Source organism: Labeo rohita, chromosome 9 (genome assembly GCF_022985175.1).
Source record: "Labeo rohita strain BAU-BD-2019 chromosome 9, IGBB_LRoh.1.0, whole genome shotgun sequence".
NCBI classification, from domain to species: Eukaryota; Metazoa; Chordata; class Actinopteri; order Cypriniformes; family Cyprinidae; genus Labeo; species Labeo rohita.
In genome coordinates, this window is record NC_066877.1 from 14,652,952 (window position 1) to 14,672,104 (window position 19,153).

Here is a 19,153-nt window from a genome sequence, read left to right on the forward strand (position 1 = left end):
GATTGGGAGAGTCTTTCTTAATGTCACCTATAGTCCTCATTGCCTGCTGTTCACTAGTTCACCCAAAAATGAAAATCTTGTCATCATTTGTTCATCCCCATATTGTTCCAAACCTATATTGTTCTGCAGAACACAAAAGAATAAAGAATTAAGAATAAAAGTTTTTATTAGAGCTGCCCCCTAACAGTCGACTATGAGAAGTTGACTAGTTGATGAGAAGAGGCTTGGTCAACCAAATTTTTATTAGGTGCTTAGTCAGAGGGAAAAATAAAAAAAATTAAAAAAAGTAGTCCGTGATGGACAGATCGTTAACGGCTGGTCTATGTAGTAATATAGTACATTTGGCAGGACATCCAAAAAATTCCTATCATTCATCAATGTTAAATATGCCTTATCATTCAAAATATGTAAGTAGTTCCAACTTTACGTGGCTGCTTAATCTAACGCTAACCGAAAAATGTGCGCTATTGAAGTGTCTGTGCGGAGCGTGGAAGCTGAACTCACTGCATGACCACGCTGATGTGATCACTTGCTCTTAAAATACTCAGTCATTTTTGTCATACAGATAAGAGCAATACATCTTTCGAATCTGTAAAGATTCTACGTTTGTTTGTGTGCAGTCACAAAAACAACGAATCATTGCGCTTTTGTAAAATAATGAAAGCAAACAGGATGCACTTTCTGCCTTCTCTGACATTGAGCTTGCCTTAAAGACATGAAAAAAATATCCATAGAGTGTAAAATGTCTATTTTCAAATGAATTCAAATGGAAAACAAATATTCTCACATTATGTAATCCATATAAAACATGCATACAGGCGCATTCAGACGAATCAGTGACTTCATCACTTCATCACTTAAGCCCAAAACAAAGAAAGCACTGGTTTATCAATTAATTATTAAAATGTTAATGCAGCCTCCATACTGTTTTTCCCTGCCATTGTTCTGTGGCAAGCTTTATGCATGCACTTGTTCACTTACTGGTCTATGTAGAAGTTCACTTCCAGAATAAAAAATTACTGATAATTTACTCACCCCCTTGTCATCCGAGATGCTTATGTCTTTCTTTCTTCAGTCGTAAAGAAATTACATTTTTTTAAGGAAAACATTTTTCTCCATATAGTGGACTTCTATGGTGCCCGCGAGTTTGAACTTCCAAGATGCAGTTTAAGTGCACCTTCAAAGGGCTTTAAATGATCCCAGCCGAGAAAGAAGGGTCTTATCTAGCGAAACCATGGATTATTTTCAAAAAAAAAATGTATATACTTTTTAACCTCAAACGCTTGTCTTGTCTAGCTCTGCATGAACTGTTTATTCTAGTTCAAGACAGTTAGGGTAGGTCGAAAAACTCTTTCTTCCTCCAACTTCAAAATCACTCTATATCGCTGCAGAAGTACCAACTCAGTGTTTACAAAGTCAACGTGCAAAGATCAAACACCCTTTACAAAAAAGGTAAAACAGCAATTTAGGACAATTGTAGGAGGATAAAATAAAATGGGAGTTTTTCGACACACCCTAACTGTCTTCAACTGGAATACACAGAGTAAACGCAGAGTTAGACCAGACAAGCATTCGAGGTTAAAGAATAAATAAGAAGTTTTTTTTTTTTAGAAAATAACTGATCTTTTCGCTAGGTAAGACCCTTCTTCCTTGGCTGGGATCATTTAGAGCCCTTTGAAGCTGCATTTAAACTGCATTTTGAAAGTTCAAAATCAGGGGCACCATAGAAGTCCACTACATGGAGAGAAATCCTGAAATGTTTTCCTCAAAAAACATAATTTCTTTACAAGTGAAGAGAGAAAGACATGAACATCTTGGATGACAAGGGGGTAAGTAAATTATCTGTAATTTTTTGTTCTGGAAGTGAAATCATTACTATGATTTATGGGTTATTAATAAACGTGATTAGTCGACTAATGCTTAAACTGAACGACTACAAGACAACCAGAAAAATTTTTAGTCGAGGACAGCCCTAGTTTTTATTCTCACAATGAAAATCATTGGGTCCAAAACAACTTCTGACCCCTTTGATTTTCATTATAAAGAAAATCTAAGTAAAACAATTTCACTTTGGGATGAACTATCCCTTTAAAATGTCAAAGTTGGTCAAACATTTTGTGCCAAACTTGCTGTTTGTCCAAAAATAAGAAAATATTTGCTAAAATTATAAAAGGGACACACTTTCATAGCTTTAGAAATTGTAATTGACCTTAAGCAAAAACCTGTTTGCTGTGTCTGACAAACAATCCCGCTCTTGCACTACACATCATGTTCTCGCGCAATGAAAAATACATCGCGGAAACTAACATCACACCGACAGAAAAGATAGAGCAGGTTACTTTTAGTATAAAACAAGGTCTCAGCTTTCAAATTTGGTGTTTTTTTGAAGAAATTCTAACAATAAATACCATTTTGTGGCTCCTTAATGTGTTGTGACAGATCACTGTATTGACTCTGTTCAAACGGCAAGTGAACCGATTGTCTTTTCATATTTACGTAAAGCATGAAATAAACATGAATGAACATCAAAATATGTTTCATTTAAACCACGGAAAGACGTCAATACATACAATTCTTCAAGTTTAAGTGCACCAAAGTTAAACAACTCTCCTGTTAGACAAAATGGCGGATTTGACGTTATGATTGGTCAGATCGCCTGTCAATCATGCTCTTTTAATTGAAGGGTCAATTAAATGCTTTTGATGACACAAGACTAGCTCTCTTAGAAAATGAATTGCAGTCTTGCTCAAACTCGTTTGAGGGGATGAAATCAATGTTTAAAAAATCTTTTTTTTTTTCTCATTAGAAGCCAATGGTGGAGTTAATTGATTTCGAAGCTGCGAAAAGATGCTGGTTTAACAGGCTTCCTCGCTGATCTTGATAACAGTGTGGGCCGATACCTAACGAGGTGCTGCATTAATTGTCACCCTCTGTTGACGGCGTTCATTTGGTGTTTAACTGAGAGATTGATGTATTGATTGAATGAGCCGAGCAGCCTGGGAATGGAGCTGAGCTGGTGTTCTCAGTCTCGGCTCTGATGGACTTCAGCGATGAGAGCGTCTCCAGCTCTGACACAGAGGCTGCTGGGACTGTCAACTTGCACGAGGGAGGTCTGTTCCGAATCTGACTGCTAATAAAGCTCTCTCATTCAAGAAGTCATCGGCTGTCGTTGGAATTCTTGGCTGCTTTTCTTATGAGGAAGGCTGTGCTCCTCTTTTCTGCCAGAGCTGGAAGGGGAGGCGTCGGACGAGGTGGGGGAGAGTTGTAAACCGTGAGCAATAGGGGGTCGATCTCCCCAATAGATGTCACGGATTTTAACGAGCAGTTTCAGCCCATCTCAAAAGACACGGAGCACAGCGGGGTGAACAAAGATGGTCTTTGTCTGGGTGTATGGATGGGTGGGTGGGTGAGATGTGTGTGTGTGCACACTTAAGGGAAAGTGGAGGGGTGTGTGTTCCACTACAGTTGCCTTCCAGGGGCTTCTAACAGTGGGGTATCTTGGATTTCGAGAACGAATAGGGTCACGACAATGCGTAGGGTTCAAGATTTGTGCTGAATTTGTTACTTTGCACCCTGTAGGCCATATCTAGATGCCTACATTTGAAGGCCTTCATGCGTGTTCTCAACCAATCAGCTGCATCATGCATGAGTGCTGCTTATCCTCAGCCTGGTTATTACAACGTAAAAACGATCCAATTTTTCTAAGGTCATCATAACACTGCAAAAACAAACAAACAAAAGTGATGCATATGAACAAAACTAAACGTTGAACATGTTGACTGTTCTAATTGCTGATCACTGTCCATGCTTTTTATATTCAGGTTGAAAAGCACAAGATATTTAAGAAAAAAAAATCATATGTTCAAAGTTCACATCATAGTCAAACCAAAAATTATTTAGATTTTTTTTTTTACTAGCGGGTCCAGGATGCTATAGTTCATTCATGTAAGTGACAATAGCAAAATAAAGTAAACTCTGACATATTATACCCAAAAAAAAATTCATACAGTGGACTACCAGTCAAACTAATCCAAAAATTATTCATAGAGTTTGACCTGACCATGTTTTGCTTAAGTGTTTTACTTTAATTGCTAATGTGACCTTTTTACACCACAGAATTAACATAGTTAAGCATTGCTTGGTAATTGGTCAGCAAAGTATTAATAGTTGTGTAAATATTGTCATACTAACAGCTGTCTGAATTTTTGGTTGATTGAAGTTCTTTTCATATTTTACTATCATTTTTTAAACTATAGTGAATAAACTGTGATAACTTGAGAAATGTTGAAGGTGTCTGTAGAGGTTGCGCTAGACTTTAACATTGTCCGTCATTTTGACGGACAGGGTTGTAAAAATTCTCTCATAATCTATTATTACCTGTTATTTTAATTTTCATATTTTTAATTATAATAACACATTTAATTGCTTTTATTTTTTCACATTTTCATTTTTAATCATGAACCTACAGGACGACAGCACAGTGTTTAAAAACAACAAAATACGCTAGGGCTGGGTAAACAAACAAACAAACAAAAGCAATTTCTTGATTTTAATAGATTCTGGTTTTGATGAACCAGTATTGATTCTAAAAACCCAATCGATCTTTTGGTCTATGCTGTTTTCAGCTGATGAATGAACAGTACACAGTGCGCCTTCCTTTCAATAAATAGCAATAGGCTAGGCTTTGTGTTACTTTTGATACGAAACAAAGTGTCAGATTTCAAATTCTGTCCATTTCATTAGGAAATTCAAGCAATAAATGCCGTTTTGGCGCTCTTTAATGCTCTTTATCAGGCACTAGTATGTATGCTTTAAAGGGGTCATCGGATGCCCATTTTCCACAAGTTGATATGATTCTTTAGGGTCCTAATGAAAAGTCTCTAATATACTTTGATTTAAAATTTTCAATGGTTTTGTAAAACAACACCCTTTTTACCTTGCCAAAATCAGCTCTGCAAAAATCATCTCATTCTAAGGGGTTGTTCCTTTAAATGCAAATGAGCTCTGCTCACCACACCCCTCTCTTCTCTCTGTGGAAAGACGGTCTTGTTTACATTAGCCGTATTTAGCCTCGTTTAGCCGCTAAACTTCCTAACTACCACGTTATAAGGAAAGGCGATCGCAAAGATTCATAGAAAAACGCTTATACACACTTCTGTGGTAAGTGAAGCTGGATCACGAATGATTTGCGTGAACATAGACGGATATATGTAGATCGGAGGCGCATTTCATTCACAAACAAACGTAATCTACTGCATCTTCAGCGGCTCAGATGTCGGGAGTAAATGACGACCACTATGTTCATTATTACATCCAGCAACACAACACCTCAAGCGCTCAATCGGAGATATTCTTGTCTAACTTACATCCCTGCTCTGGCATCAAAACATGGAAAGTTACTGGACTGTGACAGCTGATCTGAGGTAAGATGCTCATGTCAATCAACTATCATGGGAGCGGCCTTTGTAGGTGTGACGTCACACCGACAGGCATCTGAGAATGGCTCAATTTGAAAAAGGGGATATTATTTTTACAGATTAATTAAAAACCACTGCATGGATTTGTATCATTATAGGGTAGATTTGTACATACACTGCCAACACACATTAATGTTCAAACAGCATGAAAAAGTGAACTTAGCATCCGATGACCCCTTTAAGGTACTAATTTAGACCCTTTACATTTATTAATTTAGCAGACATTTTTGAGTTAAAGCTGTCAGTAAAGCAAAAGCAGTAATTCAGTAATTCATATTAATACTTCAATTCAACTTGTACTCAAATCATTTTAGGGCTGGTAGGATTTCTTTTTTTTTTTTAAAGGTTTTTGAAGAGTAGTCTTTTATGCTCACCAAGGCTGCATTTATTTTTTCAATACACTAAAAAATAATATTGTCAAATAATATCAAAATGTAAAATATCAGTTTTTTTATTTGAATGGTTTTTTTTTTATTTTATTTTTTTACATAATTTATTCCTGTGATGGCAATTTTGAAATTTCAGCATCATTACTCCAGTCTTCAGTGTCACATGATCCTTCAGAAATCATTCTAATATGCTTATTTGGTCATAATGCAGTACAAAAAAAAAAAAAACATTTCTTTTTAATATTAATATCTAGCTGTGTTGTGCTATTTTTGTGGAAACCGTGAAATATTTTTTTCTGGATTCTTTGATGAATAGAAATGCTAAAAGAACAGCATTTATTTGAAATATAATTTTTGTGAATGTAAAATATAAACATTTTTCAGAGTTCATGCCGTTTAAGTGATGGTGTCAGTAAAGCTTGATTGATACTATATTCTGTAATTCATATGAATATTTTGATTCAACTTTTATGGCAATATAAATTGTAATGAAAAACAGCAGCACAAATCATTTTAACTCTAGTAAAGTAGTAAGATCTGGCTTTGCCTTTACCAGTGTGCCTCGATTTCAAGATGGGAATGGACATGTTTTAGTTTTTTGTTTTAGTAGAGGTCCTTGAATCCCTCTATATAAGCCTTTAGGGAACGCATGTCGGCAAGGCTTTTTCTTTAATAGCTGTATTTTTGAGCTTTTAAGTACAGTTTTTTTTTAACAGCTCTATAGAAGCTGGAATAATACAGGCCTCTGTTCATTCTGTAGAAGAATTGGGTGGTTAATACTGAGGCTGAACAGAAGCATATGTGTATTTCATTCATTCAAGAGCCCTATCAGACCAAAGACCTGAACCTTATGATCAATGAGTGGATACTGAACATACGGTCCAAGGTTTAGTCCGATCAATGGCCACGCATTTGCCTGCATGGAGGACAGTTGGAGAGACAGGGAGGCTGACAAGTGTGTGGATGTGTGTGTGTGTGTGGCTTTGAGACTTACAAGCAAAAAGAAATGCTTTACTCTTTCAAGTGCTCTGATTGGGCCTTGGGCAGGCAATGAGAGTCTGTCTTTTGTTTTGGGAGGATGTGGAGGTTGGATTCAGTGCCCTCCTTTATCTAATGGCCCAGGTTGGGATAAAATGGCCTTTGCATAGAACAAAGGGTCCACTAATAAAAATTAAACAATGACGGGAGACAAGCAAGGTCAGTGAGCAGTGCGGTAGAGGACTGAGTATTTTCTACTCTTCTGTCTATTTATCAATTATATTATTAACATCATTCATTTTTCAGTGCCAGAAGTGAGGATGAAAAAAGATGGAATGTAGACTGCTTTGTAGGAAACCATAAGGAGAAAGATTCAGGGTTACCAGCCCTGCCAATTTATTTAATTTGTGCAGAGGAATGACAACATTTTGCAAACTTTTTTCCAGTGTCTCTGAAAGGTTTACAGAACAGGTTCTAATATGCTCTAATGTGTGGTTTTATTTTAGGGCAAATGTCTGTGAAAATCTATAGGTATCTGTATAATCCATTAAGGTGAAGTTTTTTTTATGGAAACATATGCATACATACATATGCACCTAGAAATACACTCTTAAAAATAAAGGTTATTTCTTTGGATCTTGTGTTTCCATGAAGAACCTTTAACATCCATGGAAACTCTCCATTCCACTAAAGCTCTTTTTTTTAGTGTAAAAAGGTTCATCAAATTATTAAAGTGTTCTTCACATTAGGAAAAAAGGGTTATTTTAAGAACAGTTTAGTGAAATGGTTTTTCATTATGAAACTCCCTTGTGGAATCTTTATTTTTTAAGAGTCCAAGGCATTTGCAAGTTGCCATCTGAAGAGTGTAAATTGTTGTATTTGTTTGAGAATCCCAACAAAATAAATATTGGCACGAGTTTAGAGAAGAGCCTTTTCACACTACGTATAAGCTGAGGGCTGTTTGGGATGTTAGTCATTTTTTTATTCATATAATATCATTATTATTTTTAATAAACATTTCTGAGAAAGCAATTTATGTTTCTACAACTACAGTGGCATGCGAAAGTATGGGTACCCCTTGCAGAATCTGTGAAAATGTGAATAATTTTAACAAAATAAGAGAGATCTTACAAAATGCATGTCAGTTCTTATTTAGTACTGTCCTGAGTAAGATATTTTACATAATATATGTGACCCTGGACCACAAAACCAGTCTTAAGTCGCTGGGGTATATTTGTAGCAATAGGCAAAAATACATTGTATGGGTCAAAATTATAGATTTTTCTTTTATGCCAAAAATCATTAGGAAATTAAGTAAAGATCATGTTCCATGAAGATATTTTGTAAATTTCCTACTGTAAATATATCAAAACTTAATTTTTATGATTAGTAATATGCATTGCAAATAACTTAATTTGGACAACTTTAAAGGAGGTTTTCTCAATATTTTGAATTTTTTGCACCCTCAGATTCCATATATTGAAATAGTTGTATCTCAGCCAAATATTGTCCTATCCTAACAAACCATACATCGATGGCTTATTTATTCAGCTTTCAGATGATGTATAAAGCTCAATTTTGAAAAATTGACACTTATGACTAGTTTTGTGGTCCAGGGTCACATATGTGATAATATTTCACAATATTAGATGCATTAAGAGCTGGGGGGTGAAAACTTTTTTTGAATTTGAAGATCAAGGTAAATTGTACTTAATTTGTCTTCTGGGAAACATGCAAGTATCTTCTGTGGCTTCCAAAGGGCAGTACTAAATGAAAGAAAAAAAAGATATTTCAACAAAAGAAGAAAAAATTCAACATCTTCATTCTGTTCAAAAGTTTTCACCCCCGGCTCTTAATGCATCGTGTTTCCTTCTGGAGCGTCAATGAATGTTTGACCTTTTTTTAATAGTTGTGTTTGAGTCCCCCAACTGTCCTCAGTATGAAAAGTTGGATCTCAAAATCATACAGTCACTGCTGGAAAGGGTTCAACAACCATCAACTCATTAACAACCATCAAAAAAATAAAAAACAGTCGTAGATCATCCAGGTAACCACATACATTACTAAAAACCAAGGGTTATTTTAATAATGTCAGCTTTTTCTTGTCTTGTGGATTATATGTAAACATCTTTTATGTAAAATATCTTACTCAGGACAGTAATAAATAAAAAACAACATGCATTTTGTATGATCTCTCTTTATTTTGTTCAAATGATTCACATTTTCACAAATTCTGCAAGGGGTTGCATACCACTGTAAGTGTTCAGAGAAGATCGGTGAGAAATACTGAAAAAGCAATATGGTATTCAGCTCTAAAAGTGACAGTTCTTTAAGAGCCCAATAGCTTCAGTTGGTTTGCTCTCCTTCGAGCATTGCATTGCTTATTTTCAGATTAATGCTATGTTACTGAGTCTAATATAAATATTTTTCCACTATCGTGACAATCAGTTTGGACTGGAGTAGAAATACAAGTTGCATTTCCATTAGAAAATGGTTTAGTCGCAAACTGTTTAACGTTAACTATACTCAGGAAGGAAAACTGTGTTGGTGGATATGGCAACTAACAATTACTCACTTGTCAGTTGCTAAGGTAAATCAGGTGTAATGAGGTAACTAACTAGCAGTGTTTGGAGGTTACTTTGGAAATGTTATAGGCTACAGGTTAGCTGTTTAAATGTAATTAATAGTGCAACTGTTTCAATTATTTTATTAAAGTAATGTAACTGATTACATTTGACTACTTTTTGATTACTTTTCTAAACTTCTAATAAATGTTTTCAATTGTTAATTTTGAAACATTTAAACCAGACAGGGTTAACCTTACAGTTGTACTCAACACTGATTACTGTCAGATTTTCAAAATCATTCATCACTTGAATGAAGATTACAATAATCAGACTTTAGCACTTCTATTTACTTTGAAATTGTGTTGAGGTTAAATACAAATTTAAAATCATAACAAGATTTTTGATGCAAATTTCAGATGCAACCTCTTTTGTAATTGGTAACATTTTCATAAATAACTGTAATTGAATTACACACATTTTTTCTCAGTAACTGTAAGACTGTAACAGTAACTAGTTACTGCCCAACACTGCTACTCTACTAGCCTAGATAACAGATAAAGTGAAGAGGAAAACTGCCTGAAAATCTCACACCAGTGTTTGTTTACCAATGAACACGTTGACGCTGACGTATTTGTACATTCTAATTCTGATTTCGCACCGCAGTGGAAAAAGAAACAGTAACTGTGTCAACAGTAACCATTTAACTGGATGGTGGAAAATGGCATTTTGTTCCTACTTGTGTGCGTGTGTGAGAAAGAGAGCAGAGCAATAATAAACAATAATTGTGACGTGATCCTGTGTCAAGGAGCTCCTCTCGCTGAATGCCGAACTCAGTGGTGTGATGTGTTGCATTGCACATACATACAGGAATGCGCTCTACTCGTATGCTGCGTGCGGTCGCGGTGCCGTAGATATGCAGAAAGCGTGAATGCAAATGAACCCCCTGCACCTGTACCTTCCAATTACCTCCCAAGAATTGCATTAAGCTTCTGGATCCAAGGCTCACTGGAATAACAGAATAACAGATGAGATGGCAAAATTACTAACGTGCCCGGCAGGAAATTGGAAAATGGGAAATCTGTCTGGTGAAAGTATTCAATTACTGCGCTCCTTTTCCACACGTTCGGCCACGTTTCTGAAACATGGTAATTTCCGCTTTTCTCACCGCCTCTTGTGCTGAGAACAGAGCCTACACCAATCACAGATTATTATTACACAGATATGAATACGACGCACTCAAGTTCATGGCTGTACTCTTAAAGATTTTCCCTCGGCTCTTTTCCCGGCTCTGCTGTTATGCTGTAAAATGACGATGAGTTTAAGATAAAGAAGGGTGGAATTTGGCAGCATAAAGGACGACATCAGGCTCGCCTGCACCTTTAAAGTCAAATAAGAAATCTTTTATCTAATCGCACACTTAGGCTCAGCACAGATGCACATAAACAGACACCCTCCGTCTCCCCTTCCAAGTGAGCTCTGCTGTTCCCGATCCCCCGGTTCCTCTCCTTTCAGCTGGGAGATGCTATGTGTCTAATTCCACGTTGTTATTGATGCTGGCTGCTCCCCTCGATAAGAGCAGGCGGAAAAATCAATCACTCCCATTAGACGCTGAGAGAGTGACAAGAGGGCAAACCCTGGCAAGGGCCCCCACACACCCCCTCTCACCGCATTTGCCTCTGTGTGCTTCTCTTTGCTCTTTTACTATATCTTTTTTATTTAAGTTTCTCTTTTACATATCTGTTTGTCTGCCTTTGTCATGTCTTTACCCATTTTGTGCCATTCACACTTTGAACAGCTCAGCAGCTCAGCTGTATGTGTTGCGCTTTTTCAAGTGCCGTTTCGCACATGATTCTGGTTTATGATTTTACAAGTGTAAATAGTCAATTAATAATATAATTTGTGCATTACCAGTCAAAAGTTTTTGAACAGTAAGATTTGTAATTTTTTTTTTTTTTTTTTTTTTTTTTTTAAGGAATTCTCTTCTGCTCACCAGGCCTGAATTTATTTCATCCAAAATACAGAAAAAGCAGTAAAATAGTGAAATATTTTTACTATTTAAAATAACTGGGCAAATTCAGAGTTATGGATGTGACATATAAATGCTTAGAAAATGTATGTGTTACCAATATACAGAACCATCTGTTTATATTTTAATAAACTCTTGTTGATAGAGTCTAAACATCAGAAAAATATCAGTCTATGCACAAGTTTTCTATGTTGAAAAAGGGAAATAGTCATGTGTTATGGATGTGACAAGAGGGACACAATTTCTGCAAATTAAAATGCACAAACCAGACGCAATAATACACAACAAATAGAGAAGTGATGGCTCTTCACAGAACATTTTTTACAGAATTTTGATGTGTGTATTTATGAGGACTATGTACTGTTATGTATGTGACAAGCCTGGAAATAGCACTTACCAGACTATGGAAAATCATGCACTAAAAATAAAAAAATGCCTAAAAACTTTAATAGAGACCTCACATGGGTATTTGAACCACCAAATGTTGACATCTGTGCTATCAGTATAGTAATAACCTTTGGTAAAAACTTTATTTTTTCATGGTAATTATGACATTTGCATGTTATTACCCAACTGCTTTCTGTAACGTATTTTAAAATGTAAAATTTATTTTTGTGATCAAAGCTAAATTTTCAGCATCATTACTCCAGTCACATGATTCTTCAGAAATCATTATAATATGCTGATTTGTTGTTTAAGAAACATTACTGTAATCATAAATATTTAAAACAGTTAAGTACATTTTTTCAGGATTCTTTCATGAATAGAAAAGATCCAAAGATCAGCATTTATCTGAAATAAAACACTTTTGTAGAATTATACAACATTCAAAAGCTTGGAGTCATTTTTTTTATTATTATTATTATTATAGAAATTAATACTTTTATTTAGCAAGAATACTTTAAATTGTTTAAAAATGATGATAAAGACATTTATAATGTTACAAAATATTGCTATTTCAGATAAATGCTGTTCTTCTGAACTTACTATTCATCAGAGAAACCTGAAAAAATTCTACTCAGCTGTTTACAACATAATAATAATAATAAATGTTTTTGAGCAGAAAATCTGAATATTAGAATGATTTCTGAAGGATCATGTGACTGGAGTAATGATGCTAAAATTCAGCTTTGAAATCACAGGAATGAATTACATTTTAAAATATATTAAACCAGAAAACAGTTACTTTAAATAGTAAAAATATATCAAAATTTTACTGTTTGTGCCATACTTTGGATCAAATAAATGCAGGCTTGGTGAGCAGAAGAGACTTTAAAAAACAAACATCTTACTGTTCAAAAACTTTTGACTGGTAGTGTTAAAATAATGATAATTGCAACAAATAAAATAATATATAAAATAATGATAATAATAATGTATAATAATTTCCTCCTGAAACCTTATGAAATCTTTTCAGATGTCATTACATTTAAAGATAAATCATGAAAAGAAGACGCTCACTCTCACCTGATGGAATTTCTGCACAATTTGCTCAATCAACACAAAGGTTAATAATGTTAAAGTTCTCCATTCACCCAAAACTCTAGCTTAAGAGAGGGTCGTGATCTGTGCCATAATGGGAACGATCACCACTCACAGCTGCAAGTTTAGGGCAGTTCAACCGTCCACCGTCAGGGCACTTATTATCATTTCATTATAGGCAACAGCCATCGTCGATAAACAGTTTGCAGGAAACAAAGACACCAGGATCCATGATGTAATCACGCTGCACCACACGCACTAATAAGCCTTTGGATGTTTGTTCTTCAAAGTGGACGTTGATTGTCCAATAAACAGGATTTTGAATCATGATGATACATTTAAAAAGCGTAAAACAATTGATTCGAAAAGTTTTATCAGCACGCACTGTATTTACAGCTCGAATTCTAAAAGCAGAAAGTCTCTACAGAGGAAGTAATGACATTCTAAACCCTGTAAGAAAATCGTGAACTGATCCGTAAAGACACACCTGAAGTCAATAATGAGCGAGGGATACGGGACAAAAGAATAAAAGAATGAAACTGTGATTCATCAAAACAATTTTAGCAAATAAATAACGGAGCAATCTTCGAGCTAATGGAGCCCTTTCACAGCCGAATAACTCAGCACACACACTCCATTAACTAAACTCAATACCAAGATCATTATTATCTGATAGACATACAAAAGAAGCACCCCATAGTCAAGCCTTTCAGTCCACATGGCGATTAATTACTTTAATTCACCCTAATGGTAAATAACAATATATGTGAGTGTATGTCCTGCAGAGCCAGACTCACAACAAAGCAGCATCTCTAAATTGTCTCCATGGTCATCTCAGCTCAGATTGATTATCTTATCTGCATTCACTTGCTTTACAAGTTAAATTATTTTCCTATTAGTCCCAGTCTGCATTTAAATCTTGTTCTCAACAGTAATGTGCTTTTTGTCTTCTGAAAAAACAAAGACACAAAAGTGGGTCCGATTTGCTTGCAAGCCTTACTAGAGCACGTGTTTGCGCCTGTATGAAGAGCAACAGGATGCACGTGTTTGGGTCGGCATCACTTTTGTTTCGTCACTTTCAGTGACCCCAGTTTTAAGCAGAAGGAGTTTCAACTCTTGGCAGCCATCCCTCTTTTTTATTCTCTTTCCATCTCTGTATTTCCTCCTTACTGTTTTTCGATCCTGAGCTTGGGGGCAAATCCTGCTTAGCATTGCCAGTCAATCCTGCACATGAAATCCATTTCTTGGCTCTCCCTTTTCTTAAGGGTGAATCTATTCTAAAAAATGCTTAAGTATTGCTTTTCTGTCCTCTCATTCATGTACCTACTGTCAGTGAAACTACTCCTTCAGATAAGGAAAATATTACCGATCTGAGAATCATTTTCCTTGAGCAGTCGTGTTGTGTGTTTTCTATCAGCTGTTAAGAATCAGAACTAGCAATGCCAGAATGTTAAAGAATCACTCTGTTGATCTGATTGGTCAAACGGTATCACAAAAAGGTCTGAAACTGTTCACGATTTAGGACAGTTCATTCATGTACACAGAACTTGCAAATGCCTTCTGTCATTTGTCAGTGATAAAGCAGCTCTTTATTGTGCATGCAAGATGTAAACAACTCTTTACTGTAGGTAAAGACAATTTATATAACTATGAATAAAGAGTTTCAAAATAGTCAGTATATCAAAACACTCTTTGATGGTGAGCCTGTGCCCCAGTACTAATGAAAGGCTAAAAAACACCCATGCTTCATTTGAAAAATTGAGAAATTTTAATTAAAATCTAGTCCTATGCAATACAGACCACATGGGATTTTTATTTTTTGTACTTAAATGTATTATAAATGTAAATACTGTTTATCAACTCTTTTTTGTTTATTTATTTATTTTTAGTTGCTTTCATGCATACACTGCATTGTTAAGTAAAAATATAAATAAAAATGGAGGAGCTCTGATCTTAATCACATCACCCTCTTTGTATTGAGGACTGTACAGTACTGCCTGAGTACGAAGTCAGTTATAGAACAATACTGCCATCTATTGGAAATCTGTGTGAATCACCTCTATTTTAACACTACTTCAGCTGATAACTGGAACACCAGATTTGAGTAAAAAAAAAAAAAAGAAAAAAGAAAAAAAAACACAATTGTTTCAGTTGAGCTCTCCTAGTTTTTATTGGTAATTGCTGTCAAATATGACAAAAAGCTTTCAAAAGGTGACTAGTTGAGTATAGATAACCCTGGGAAGGTTAATATTTGATGGTCAAAACATGTGGTCATAATACAAGCAAGACCAAAATGGAATATTAAAACCTACATTCATTTGGTGAGCTTAAATCAGATGCTTTGAAAAAATAATGAAGTGAGATTTTCTTCATTAAAGTTGAAACTAAATGTGCACAATAACTATAAGGCTTTTTTACAATACACTTACAACTGGTTTAATATTTTAAACCCTGGGTTAAAGGAGAAGTTCACTTCCAGAACAAAAACTTACAGCTAATTTACTCACTCCCTTGTCATCGAAGATGTTCATGTCTTTCTTTCTTTCATTCTAAGAAATTATATTTTTTAAGAAAAACATTTCAGGATTTTTCTCCATATAGTGGACTTCTATGGTACCCGCAAGTTTGAACTTCCAAAATGCACTTTAAATGCAGCTTCAAAGCTCTCTAAACAATCCCAGCCGAGGAAGTAGGGTCTTATCTAGCGAAACGATTAGTTATTTTCTAAAACAAAATTGACAGTTCATGTACTTTCTAACCGCAAATGCTCGTCTTGTCTAGCTCTGCGTAAACTTTGTGTATTCCAGTTCGATACAGTTAGGGTAGGTCGAAAAACCCCATTCTCATTTCCTCCTCCAACTTCAACATCTTCCTACATTGCAGAAGTACCAACCCAGTGCAAAGAAGATCAAACACCCTTTACAAAAAAAAGGTAACACAGTGATGTTAAATGAATTTGAAGTTGGAGAAGAAAATGAGATGGGAGTTTTTCGACATACCCTAACTGTCTTCACACAATTCATGCAGAGCTAGACAAGACGAGCATTTAAGGTTAAAAGTATATAAATTGTAAATTGTTTTAGAAAATAACCGATCATATTGCTAGATAAGACCCTTCTTTCAGCTGGTTGTTTTCCTCAAAAAAACAAAAACAAAACGTAATTTCTTTACAGCTGAAGAAAGAAAGACATGAACATCTTGAATGACAAGGGGGTGAGTAAATTATCTGTAAATTTATGTTCTGGAAGTGGACTTCACCTTTAAAGAGACTTTTAGAAGATATGGTTCAGAACAGGGTTATCACTGCTGAACTGAAAAGGTTAACGTCGAACTAACAAAAGAATGATGATGTTGTGCCAGAATGTTACAGTGAGTGAGATGTTTAGCAAAAGGCAACCAATCATAAACTGAGTACTTAACTCATTAAATATTCATGTGAGCTGTACAGTTCCAGAAACATTCACATCATCTCAATGTTGTTTAGATTCAGCATCTAAAGGAGAAAATGTGAAAACTGTGCAATGACTACAAACTGTTTAAAGAGATGAAGAGATGATAATTACTTACCCATTGTATAACACTATGGATTAAAATCCTAATCCTGGAGTACCCTCAATGGACTGCATATCAGCTCCTTATTAGAGAAATGGGTGAGACACACAAAAGAAACATTAAAAAATGTGCTGGGGTACAGCAGGAACAGGGTGGGAAGCACTGGTATAGCAGCAGTTAAACATGTTGAGGTGGCCAACGTCGGTCCTGGAAAGCCACAGTTCTGCAGAGTTCAGCTCCAAACCCTTAACAACACCTTAACAAGCTAATCAAGGTCTAAGGGTTACTAGAAAGTTACAGGCAGGTGATTTTTTATCAAGGTTGGAGCAAAACTCTGCAGGACTGTGGCTCTTCGGGACTGACATTGGCCACCCCTGTATTACAACTAGATAGTGGAAAAATTAAGCAAATTTAAATTTAGAAAAGTCTTGTTTACACAAACTTTAGTAGCTCCAGCTTCAGTTGAAATTTGATTACTGGGCATAATTTATAAACAAACAATTAAAAAAAATAATTGCATATAGGCCAGTTTCTGCAACAAAAGAAAAAGTCATATTATGGTAAATCATAGTTATGACATTAAAAGTAGAAATGATGACATTAAAAGACAGTAATTGCATATAAAAATCTAAATTCTGACATAAAAGTCATAATAATCACAAAAAGTCAAATTAGATAAAAAGTCTAGATTATGACATGAAAGTCATAAGTATTACATAAATCAATGGAAATTTATTACATAAATTGGTATAATAAATTATATTGGTATTAAATAAACTTGTTACGTAAGTTGGTTAAAGTTTTTACAAAAGAGTCAGAATTCTGAGGTAAATTAAAATGATGAGATAGGTCAAAATCATAACAAATGTCTGAATTATGACAAAAAAAAATCTAAAATCTAAATTATTAGATAAAAAGTTGAAAATGTGAAAAAAGTCAAAATTATGACAAACTGTTAACATTTTGAGATAAAGCTAATTCTGACATAAACCCCCGTATTCTCAGACAAGGCTTAAGCCTAGTCCTGAATAAAATGTAAGTCTGAGCTGTTTCATCTGAAAAAAAAACTTGCACTGACTCATCTGAAAACATATCAGTGCCTTTGTTTTGTCTCAAGATACACACCAGCAATGTTTTTTTCTAATCACATTTATAAAAAGTACTTAAATGTCCTAATTGCATTATGGCCTAATCCTGGTTTAGTCTGTGGTTTAGCCCTGTCTGTGAAACCGGGCCAAAAAATCAAATTATTAGACAATATGAAAAAGTTATTAATATATCACAATTTCTGCTTTGTATCTCAGAATTATCTCATTTATTCAAGCAAGATTTTTTTTCTTATGAGGCAGAAATGTGCTTCAATAAAATTGTTTACTAAACAGTGAGCATCCTTTATCAGTTCATAAAAAGGTGGTTATTTTGCACTGTATCCAAGAGTATTGGTCTCTTAACTATTTATTTAGCCAGTTGTTGCAGTACCACAGTTACTGCACAACAAAATAACCTGTACACCTCTGAAATTAATAACCGACTCATAAGCAAAATGTACCATCAGTTTGTGATATTGTACTGCTCTATACCACTCACTCTTACAATTTCTGCCATTTATATACTGTATACTGTACTATTATGCATGTGTCTGTCTAACCAGCTATTTACTGAGCTAGGTATGTACACAGTAAATAAATAACATTGACAAAAACATGGTAATGTAATCTCTGTTGTAATATATTCTGCCATAAAGACTAGAATAAATTCCTAGAGCTATAAATAGATGTTTCATGAGGCAGTCCCTGTCTGAGCTCCACAGGTTAACTGGGGACACCAAACAGTGCGTGCCAGTCCAGCATAGACCGTTTTCAGACTACATCAACAAAAACGTTTTCGCAGTACATTATGGTTGACTTGTGAACTATAAAAACGACTACCTCACATTCTGCTTGAAAGACTGTCACTTAGCTCGATCGCAATAACACGTTAAATTCAACACTATCGGTGGCGAATTTGTGAATCAAGAATCCTACTAAGGTGAAGGCTCGCTTCTTAATATTCATAAACCAGGCCTAGCCATTGGAAAGTTACCTTGCGAGACGTCACGACCTAATTAATATACATGAGCCGAGCTTAGCCATTGGAACATTTCGGAGCGACGTCAGCACAACGTGATTAAAATTCAAAAGCTAAGCTCTGCGTCAAGTGCAGAGTGACTAACGGACCGCTTGAGGGTGCTGTGAGATACAGACAGGGCTAGCGCTGTCACTGTGTGACCCCGGCTGAGAGGAGGAGGAGGAGGAGGGACTTACGCGGAAAACAAGCAGAAAATCTGGCAGAGGCGACAGTGAGCAAGCGGCTAGCAATGGAGAGATACGAGTGAATGGTAAAAGGGGTGAATCGTGCAGTCGCAGGAGCATGTTGATATGGACAGAGTCCAGCATGCACGAAGGCTCTGTTAGTAATCTTTCAAATCTGACGCAAAAGGGGTGGACGCAACCCAAGAGCGGAAACAAAGGCGCTTTGGTTTGAACAAAATACATCTCTAAAGAAGGGGGATAATTGGTGAGCAACAATTTCAGTTTTCAGAGGTTCCGTTTTAAAAAGAAACCGCGCACCACACGCAGAGTGACGCTACAGTTGTGTTGTTCTGTATTGAACTAATCGATCTGATGTGTGCTGCTGTGGTGC

General features: G+C 35.6%; 1 protein-coding gene across 5 annotated transcripts in view; it reads left to right on the forward strand.

Moving 5' to 3' along the window:
- rev1 (REV1 DNA directed polymerase) overlaps positions 1 to 19,153 on the forward strand; it is a 48,017-nt gene that overhangs the window by 10,790 nt on the left and 18,074 nt on the right. For 2 of the 5 annotated variants that reach the window (XM_051118852.1, XM_051118855.1), the window contains exon 1: positions 18,749 to 19,027. The exons of 2 other annotated variants lie outside the window; for them this stretch is intronic. The gene's annotated coding sequence lies outside the window, so the exon portion shown is untranslated. Of the gene's footprint in view, positions 1 to 18,747; positions 19,028 to 19,153 lie in introns of those variants that run through there. One more of the 5 variants, XM_051118856.1, reaches the window with a different exon arrangement.